Source organism: Silene latifolia, chromosome Y (assembly GCF_048544455.1).
Source record: "Silene latifolia isolate original U9 population chromosome Y, ASM4854445v1, whole genome shotgun sequence".
Classification (NCBI taxonomy): domain Eukaryota; kingdom Viridiplantae; phylum Streptophyta; class Magnoliopsida; order Caryophyllales; family Caryophyllaceae; genus Silene; species Silene latifolia.
This window is the reverse complement of record NC_133538.1, coordinates 313,436,101-313,445,939: the sequence shown is the minus strand read 5'-3', so window position 1 is coordinate 313,445,939 and position 9,839 is coordinate 313,436,101. Positions and strand designations below refer to the sequence as shown.

General features: G+C 39.5%; 1 long non-coding RNA gene across 1 annotated transcript; it reads right to left on the bottom strand.

The window, feature by feature from the left end:
* Window positions 1-5,599: 5,599 nt before the first annotated feature.
* Window positions 5,600-8,474, bottom strand: LOC141633629 (uncharacterized). Its single transcript, XR_012538412.1, has 4 exons — window positions 8,307-8,474; window positions 7,750-7,910; window positions 6,991-7,089; window positions 5,600-6,258 (listed from the first exon to the last, which is right to left on the bottom strand). It is a non-coding gene; the product is annotated as an uncharacterized LOC141633629 (long non-coding RNA).
* Window positions 8,475-9,839: the final 1,365 nt, after the last annotated feature.

Here is a 9,839-nt window from a genome sequence, read left to right as displayed (position 1 = left end):
TCCCTTAGATTGATTGTGGTTGCCTTTCTTGAAATTAGATTGGCCACCACCCTCGCTCTCAGACTTCCTCTTTTCTCCACCTGACCTCTCCTGAGCCATCTCCACTAGTCTCTCGGCTCTCCCAGCCCTCTCATACGCTTCCTTTACATCAGTAAGGACTCCCACGGGTAACTTATCCATAATTTTCGTGGTTAGCCCTCTCTCAAACCTCAAAGCCAGATTCTCCTCACTCAAACCCATATCCTCAAAGATATCTAGATTTCTCATTGAACCGCCCGTAGTACTCAGCCCACGACATCTCAGCCGTCATCTTAAACTTATCGAACTCCTCTCTCAACTTACTCCTCACATGTTCTGGTACGAACTCCTTCCTCACAGCCCTACGAAACTCCTCCCAAGGTATAGCAGGTAACCCTTGGTTGGTATATATCTCCTTGGCACTCACTTTCACGGAATCCCACCACTTGCCACTGCATCCTCGGATAGAATGCAGCCTGATCCACTCTCATCTCATCAGGACAGCGAACTAAATCTAGTATGTTCTCCATCTCCCTCAGCCAACTATCGAGATGGTTAGGCTCCTCAACTCCCTTGTACTCCTTCGGGTTAAACCTCGCAATATAGAGGCTGACTTTAGCATGGTCAACCTCCTTCTCCTTACTCTTATCCTTGTCCTCATTCACCCTCTTCGGGGTCTCGAAGAGCATCCTGGTGTTCCAACATCTTAACGATGTCATCCGTGGTCATAAGCTCTGCTCTCGCGTACAAAGCATTTCTCTTTGGCGGCATCTTGAAACTATACATATATAAGAAAAGGGTAGATATGAACATACGTACTAAACTTCAAAACACGAAAACACGCTGCCCAGAACCTACTCGATCGAGTATCCAAACCCACTCGATCGAGTAACGGGCTACTCGATCGAGTGCCCCCATGTACTCGATCGAGTACCCAAAATCCAGAACCAAACAGACTTTCGATCTCTAACCCACTCGATCGAGTATCTAGGCTACTCGATCGAGTGACCTCCTACTCGATCGAGTACCCCTAGTTACTCGATCGAGTGCCCCAAAACTCGATTCGGACTCAAAATCGCCATAAACCTACCCGATCGAGTCAGCCTCACTCGATCAAGTACCACCAATACGTAAGAGCTTCCCGCATAATACGTCACATACTAACATTGCTAACTTTATAAATCACATTATATCATAACATTCATGCTATTAATTGCCACGTTGTAAAACATTCCATCATGCTATCATTTCATCAACAATGTCTATATATATAACATCACTTTTCTTTCATCTCATCAACTTCCAATTCGAACATCAACACATTCCATCACATTGTTACGCAAGTTACTAAGCACACACATGACTCAACACACATTTCCCCCATGTGACCGGTTCAAAGTTGTAGGGCGATCCCCGCGACTTTAGGACGTCTCCCAAGCCTTTGCACTAGCTCCTACAACTTTTACCCCGGGTTCATTTTAATTGACTCCCTATGTTCATTAAGTTCATTGGTTACAGGTTTCAGGATCGTCGCTCTGATACCATTTGTAACACCCCCATACTCCGAGTGCCTTACCAGGACCACTCAGGTATGAAGACATCACCATCTCGGTCGCCCGAGGTATGATAATCAAATAGACAAAACAGAAAAAACATTTATTGTAAATAGTTTAATGAATAAATACAATCCTCGAAACCAAACTGAAAGTGCAATACATTATTCCAAACTATCTGTTCTCAATTGAAATGTAAATAAATGCTAAACTACAGCGGAAGACTCTATCGTCATGTCGTGGCCATCCCAGCTATCCCAGTACTCATCTCTATACCTGTTCAATATCTGCTCACCATCCCCGAATGGATCACCGCAGGTTTTACAAAACAACACCGGGGTCAGTACTAATCACACAATCAATATAGATAACAACAATAAGACAAACAGACAGCTGAACTGTCACACACACACACACCACCAACTCCCATCATCTCAATATCGATCGTCCCTTGGACCACCGCCGCGATGGGGACCGCACCGTTCCCACCTAAGCCCCGCTCATCGTACGAGCGATAACCCCGTCCATTAATGTGCACATCCCCTTCCGTGGCGGGTTCCACGAAGGGCGAAACTAGGGCGTGAGATCACTCCCGCAAGTGACCCCACTCAACCGAGAACGCATCTCGAGAACCATCAACAAACACAACCACAATCACAATCACAATCATCATATCAAACAACTAACTACAAAGACATCACCAATATCCCATTATGGGACTAATACTGAGTAGGAAATCCTACCTGGAAAGCACAACACGCAGACGGTATCTACAGCTGTATCAAAACGGCTCCTCTACTAATTCTCCTCCTATCATACAACACATAGATGCTACTATTCAAATACTACTCATAAAAACCCCCAATTCCTAAATTAGGGTTTCATCAATCTTATCAAAACATTATAGAAATTATATTAAAAGCTTACCCTCGACGCAAGGAATCCAACGACACGAACTACGATACGAACCGACCGTCTCGAACTCCGGAATTGTCAAGAACGCGATTAGGAAGAAGACTAGTTGCTTTCTCTCTTAAACAGGTTTTAGGTTTTGTAAAAAGTGATTTAGAACAATTACGAATATGTTTAAATACCTTAATCGCGTAATTAACAAAACCCGAGAAAACTCCCCCGTAAAACCGGACACTCGATCGAGTACCCAAGGTACTCGATCGAGTACTCCCCTACTCGATCGAGTGCCCCAGCTACTCGATCGAGTGCCCAACAGGTCAGAAACTATTTTGCTTCGCCACTTACCCTTACTCGACAGAGTAAGGCATACTCGATAGAGTACCCCCAAGACTATAAATACGGAGTATTACATCCTTACCCCATCTTTCCATCTTCCATCAAATTAGCACCAAGAAAACACCAACTTATAAACTACTCCTTCCGATCCAGACAAATGGTAACATAAGTAAAATGGGTTATTTAAGAAAAAAGTGGAAAAGTGAGGGGTAAAGTTGGAAGTTTTGAATAAGGTCACAAGAATATTAATTGGTTTTTAATTGGGTTTAGGTGGCTTAAATGGGTGGTGGCTGAGTGAGCCATAGAATGACAAATTTGTAAATAGGTAATGGAAACAAGAATAAGTTAGACATATTTTTTGCCAAATATAGTATGTTACCATTTGTGTGGATCGTCCATTTTAAGTAAGTGTTACCATTTATCTGGATCGAAGAGAGTATGTTCCTTGCAAAACTTCTTTCAATCGTCCTTTATAGACACTTCCCTTTCTCACATGACACATTGACTTATCAATATCATGTTTTAATCCCTTAACATGACATACTGTTCATCTTCTCGTAGATTTCTTAGGAAAGCCTTTGGGGATGATCGATTACATATACGCAATGGTCAAGTATATTACTCCCTCCGTCCTAGTTAGTTGCCTCTTTACGTGAAGGGAAATTCAAATATAGATAATAATTGACTAAAACGAAGGTAATACTTACATATAACATCTTCTATCCCGATCATTTGCTTACATTTTTATTATTCTGAGTAATTTTTATTTTAATCAAAGATAAATAAATACTGGGACAATAAGGGAGTATAACATAATTAATTCATTTGTATGTTGTAAATATGTAATTTAAAAGGTCCATAGCACATACATTCATAGATACTCTAATCCTCTATTTACTAAATGAATAGGCGAAGCTCCAAATTTTCCCGCCTAAACATATTTCCTAAAATAAAGTTTAGTTATTTTTAGCATATTCTATAAGTATAGTGCACTATAATACACATAATTTTTCAGATTTATATATTTATGTCATTTAGAATTTTACGATTTAGACTTTGATTTTTCAAATTAAAATATAACGATAAGAAACGTAAAAAAGAAAAATTAGCTAATTTATATTTTATAAGTATAATATTTTTAAAAAAGTAAAACTCTATATATACCGTGCATACATTGCACGGGAGCTAAACTAGTTATGCCATTAAAGATAAAGTAAGGAAGTGGAAGCAAATAAGTAAAAACGAGGCTTCACAAGGTGAGATGGATCATTGTTTGTCATTTTAAAATTTTAAGATATTGACTCCATTTTAGTTAAGTGACATTTAATAAATAATTACTCGCTTAAGCAATGCATCTCCTCACATCAGCTGCTGTCCACGACAATTTTAACTTATTGAATCATTTTAACATCACTATCACTAAAAGACACAGCAAAGCGTCTTGCTTGTGACGGGCTAATTCCGTCATAAGCTTGTGACCTCTCACAAAAAGAGAGAGGGGACAAGGTGGGGCACCCCCCATGTGCTTCCCCACTCACCTCTCATGGATATTTTGTGAGAGGAAATGGTATTCGTCACAAGCTTGTGACGGATATCGCCGTCACAAATGAGATTTTGTGAAGACACAGTACTCCACTTGAGACTCCTATACTAACATATATCCATCGTCATATCTTATATGACGGCATAACAAATTCATTCAATTAAAAATAAGCAGGCCAAAAGATAACATAGGAGTTGGGTAATGAAGGCTTGACACACGTTCCAGTAAAAGAGGCCCTCGATTCCATTCTACCCCATGCTAGTGCAACAGCAAACGAGCAAACACTATCACGTAAATGCTTTAAAGAGAACATGAATGACAACTCCGAGATTATATGTAAAGGCAAATACCAACAGGTAAACATTAGTAAAGGAAAATAAGCAATTAATATCCTCTCCATTTCTTTCTCTCCATTTCCTCTCACAAACCATTTAATAATATTTTCCCCTCTACACCCTATTAAACCTTTATTTTCTTGCATAAATCGTGAACCGTTTGATATTAACAAGATGCAATCCGGTCCGTTGATAGGAAATGGCCTCTCCATTTCTTTTTAGGAAATGGAGAGGATCTTGACTCGAAAATAAGTGAGGCGTATCACATTTGATCTCAAGTGGTGTCGTCTCATACATTAATAATATAAATAAAAAATAATAAGACATTACACAGAACATCGACGTCCAACTATGGCTACTGATCTTCACTTAACTCTTGTGCTTTGAAAATGACAAGTTTATCATGAGAATTTGAGTAATTTCGATATTCAATTACCTTTCAAGAACTTTGGGGTATGATGGTAAAAAACAAAATGGTTACTCCCTCCGTTCCGGTCAATTGTTGTCCGTTGATTTTGGCACAAAGACCAAAGAAAGAGGATGAGGCCAATTATTAGAAGACAGGTGGACTAAATTGAGTATGGTAGATCAAATTGCTCATCAAATGCAATCCTAAAATAAAAAGGAAAACAATTGTCTAAGACCCTTCAAAATGGAATAAGATAACAAATGACCGGGACATAGGGAGTATTTGCTAAAAGTAGTACATGATAGGTGGTCATCAAAAATTTTTCCATTCGTTTAGTATGTTACATACACTAACAAATATTACAATTTTTTTATCAATGATAATTACATAGTGGGTTGTCATCAACCCACTTCTTTGTTTCTTAAGCCTACCTGATCCTGTATTCGCTGGATCTGGTTGTTTCTGTCTCTCATCTGTGTACATCTTTACCATCTTTAGGGTTAACAATCTCTGGATTCAACAGGTTATCAACCTAACTTGGGCCAAAATTGAGGCCAATTTGTGAGCCTATTGGGCCATGCTTCTGGGTATCATTTGAAGTACAACGGTCTCGTTCAATAAGATTCTCAAAAGCGCTTTAGCTTTTAGAGTCGGGATTTCGTAGACGAGCTTGAAAATTTGTAGTCATCCTTTTTAGCTCATGACCATGTTTCTGCCAAGCATATTGATTATTCTCACCGGCGCTAGGGGCAGAATAACATTACTTTACTGGCCTGATCTTCACAGTTTGCAGCTCCAACAACTGCCTCAGAATCTGGTTGCGCCGCCCTGCCTGAATATTCTCGCCATAGATCTAATGAGCCAAATTCTCTACAGCCTGAGCGGTCAAGATCACTGAGAATGGGTTCCTTAGAAATTTTGTAGGCTGAAGTCTCCATGTGTTTATTCCTGCTAGTCGGGGTAGAGTTCTTCCTTTATTTTGCCTGACTTCTCAATCACCGTATTGTCATTCACAGTGTTTCTCAACTCTTTGAATTGGTTTCCGCAGCATTAAAGGGCAACCATAGGCGTAATTTTTGAAACATAGTGCCCACCTCGATACTATAGTCGAATTTTCACATGGCCACAGATAACTTCCCCACCTGAATTGTCCTGCAAAAGGAATGAAAAAAGGACGCATGAATCACAAATATGAATGCGAACAAAAGGGCATGCATTTCACTAAAACAATCCAATCCACCTACATCACATCAATATCATCAAAATAACCGCCTGAAGGGAATGAGATCGCCTTATCGATCAATTCAATACCAAAAAATGCCATAGAAAGTTCAACTTGACAACCTGAACCCTATATAAAACAATTGAACATTGTGTTTGCGAATGAAACATATCTGTTAGCAGCTATAGCAAGAAGGCAGAAGCTGCTTCTCCTCTAACCACTCTGGCAGCCTGAAGCTGCAACTTGAGGAGATATACTTGGCTAGAGCAACCTACTCCAAATTACAAGAAACTCACAAGTACAATCTTGTTCCAAGCATTTAAACAAACATGTCCCCGACAATCGATTTCATATTTTCAATATAGCTTAACAACTCAATCTATGAGCTACAGTCAGTGTATGAAATCAAACAATAAAAGGTCGTAAGACTCCTAACTAAGGCAGGTGAATCTAAAAAGTAATCTGTGCAAACTCCTATATAACTTCCATAGCATAAGCTATGGATCATCCTGCCTTTGCGTCAAAAACAGTTTCAGAAACAATTGCTCTATAAAGGATGCCCAGGAAAAAGAATAAGGTACATACAAATGCAACAGTAGTTTATGCATCACGAATAGGGTCAGAGACAACATACTTGTTAACAACCATGTTACAAGGCATACCATCTTTCCTCCACCCTTTGCATACACCATAATCAACAGGGGTGACAACCTCCAAGATTTGATTTGCATTAAAAACACTCACTTGGAAACCAGAGGACCCTGCAAACAAAGTGAGAAATTAAAACAATGTTCAAATAATATAGCAGCTAACTATTCCCAGGATTAAATACTATGAGATGCCGCAAATTCACTTTCAATTCACAGTCTAGGAAATTATAATGGAATATGTCTATACTATACATTTACAGTATACTAAACATATTCATCCTATAGTTATCTGGGAAGGACCATAAGTGTCTTTTGGCAAAACACCTAGGTTAACTCCTTAATGTCTGATTGAAGTGGCAGAGGGTCGACAAACAAAATAAAAAATCGCAATAATAAGAGTTAACCGAATAATCATAATATTCCCTTATCCTCAATCATTTGTTTACCTATCCAAGACCAACCAGCCGCCACCACCACACCACTGAACTTACCCCAACCCCAGTACCGTCCCCTCTTCATTTATAATTTTATATAATGCTTAAAGTAATGGCAATGTTAAGGTAGATAGAACCTACCTTGAGTCAAACTTAAGACATATCAAAGTTGATAATGAAAAGGAATGAAATGCAGCCAAAAGATAGTTCTTACAAGGCTCAAAAGGGAATACAATGAGTCACATTCAGAATTATATTCTCCCCTTGCATTGAGCGGTTCATAAATTACTGCCTCGGTTTTTTTTAAAAAAAAAAAAGACATAAGATGAGAATTTACCTGACTGAAAAGGGAATATCTCTATCTTTTCTGGAGCCACATTCAGAATTTTAACGGATCTAATGGACGCATCACCTCCAAAACCAGGCTTGAATAGGTGCTCAAATACATCTAATGGGTTGTGAGGACTTCATAAGCTTCAGCCAATTCCTCAGACTGAACTAAGAGCCATCAAAAGAAAGATAAATGATGTCAGAATGCAGTAATTCAGAAAAGATTATCACAAGTCCTGAACTCACAACACTCGATTTCTAAAAGGCACTAAAGGCATAGGTAGGAGAAACACGAAATGAGAACTAAGGTAAGGTCATTCAATTGATGACCAAATGATAAAAATTTAGAAATTGAAAAACAAGATCGAATCGCGTGAAACTTGCAAAACAAGGGTTAATCAGTAGAAGCGAGATTACTAAGTTCCCCCAGAATCATAAACCCCAGTAACACGAAGAACAATTTGTGTACATACGAGAACTCCTAAACATACATCCTAAGATCGTTGGAAGAAAGACAACAGCTTTCTTATTTATCGAAGTTTTGTTCACCAAGGTAGAGAGAACCTGAGTACAAGGTAGCGGAGGAGACTGATCCAAAGAAGACCCCGCCACAGCCTGTGAGTGACGAAGTGTACATCTGCAAATGAGAATAAACAAAATGAACAGTTAGTTACCATGCCCAAGATGAATCTACCTCAAACACACAAAAACCCAATAGACTTCTAAGTCTGATGAGTCATCTCCTAGTTTGACGAATTTGTTGATGGGAGTGAAAGTATTGCATCAAGCAATTATTGATTTACTTTTGGACACAATGGTCGAGTGTTGTCGGCCTTCGGAATGAAGTTTTAGCGATGATGTATATGATGCAACCTCAAAGGCCTCTCAGGAGTGTAGTACAAGTACTTCTTCCCTCTTCCCTGCAGCTAGAGACGGAGACTGAAGCGACTGAGCAAATCAAACATCCTTTATTTGAGAGACTTGATACTGAGGTCAGTGTGGCTGTTCAAAGCATGAAGGTAAGCACACGTACAAGTGACACTCAAGTGCTTGAACAAGTTGTTCCTGGACAGCCAACCTGCCCACCTGAGACTTTTGCTGAAGAATTGTCTGAAGAAGCTTCTCTTTGCTCAAAGGTACTCTGTCCTATACACAAGGATTTTTTAAATTTTTTCTTGTGAAAGGGTTGGGGACGAGGCTGTCGAGTAGTGAGGAGGCGACGCCAGTGTCAGTGAGTGCGAGGACGGAATTAGTGGTTTTCACGGAGGATGAGCCTAAGGAGTGGGTTTCTCAGGCTGAGCCTGGTGTGCTTATCACTTTCGTTTCCGTCCCTTAGGTGTGGTAATGATCTCAAGCGCATTCGGTTCAGGCATAATCGCTTTTTTGACGCTGTCCTTTTTCTACAGCAATACCTAATTCACATTGAATTTCCACCATTTCTTTCGTTTTCTTGGAACTGAAATGTCTTTATTGTCCAAATCCAGATGAATATTCCAATATTACCTGAAATTCCAATAATAATCCTACTTACCGAACTTCGTTTCAGTAACCCCCTATTCGAGCTTATATTTTCTTAACAATATATTTCTCAAGTGTTGTGCTAATCAAACTCAAAAATCATTGTGAATGGTAAGGACTATCTGCTTGAGTTCTTGCCTCTTTTTTCTCTAGACTAAATGGCCCGAGCAATCTGAGGAATTGTTAGGGTTAATAGTGAACTCTTTACGAGCTCTGGATGGAGTTGTCCCACAAGGCTGCCCAGAACCAAGACGAAGGCCTCAATCAGCACAAAAGATTACTCTTGTTATGGATAAAGCTCCTAAGCATTTATATCCTGATCTTGTTGCTCTAGTTCCAAAATTAGTTGAGCCTTCAGAGCATCCTCTTGCAGCTGATGATCTTCTTGGTAGACTTCAGAAGGCCGATGCTGAACCGGCATGAAGGATACCTGTAAGACAACAGTCTTAGAATGCTGTAGTTCTTTAATTGTGGCAGAGTATACTTTACTTAGTAGATACTCTCTTACATGTATAGCTTTCAAACACACAAAACCCCAATAGACTAAGAAGTCGCAATACAAAACCAATTGAAAAATTC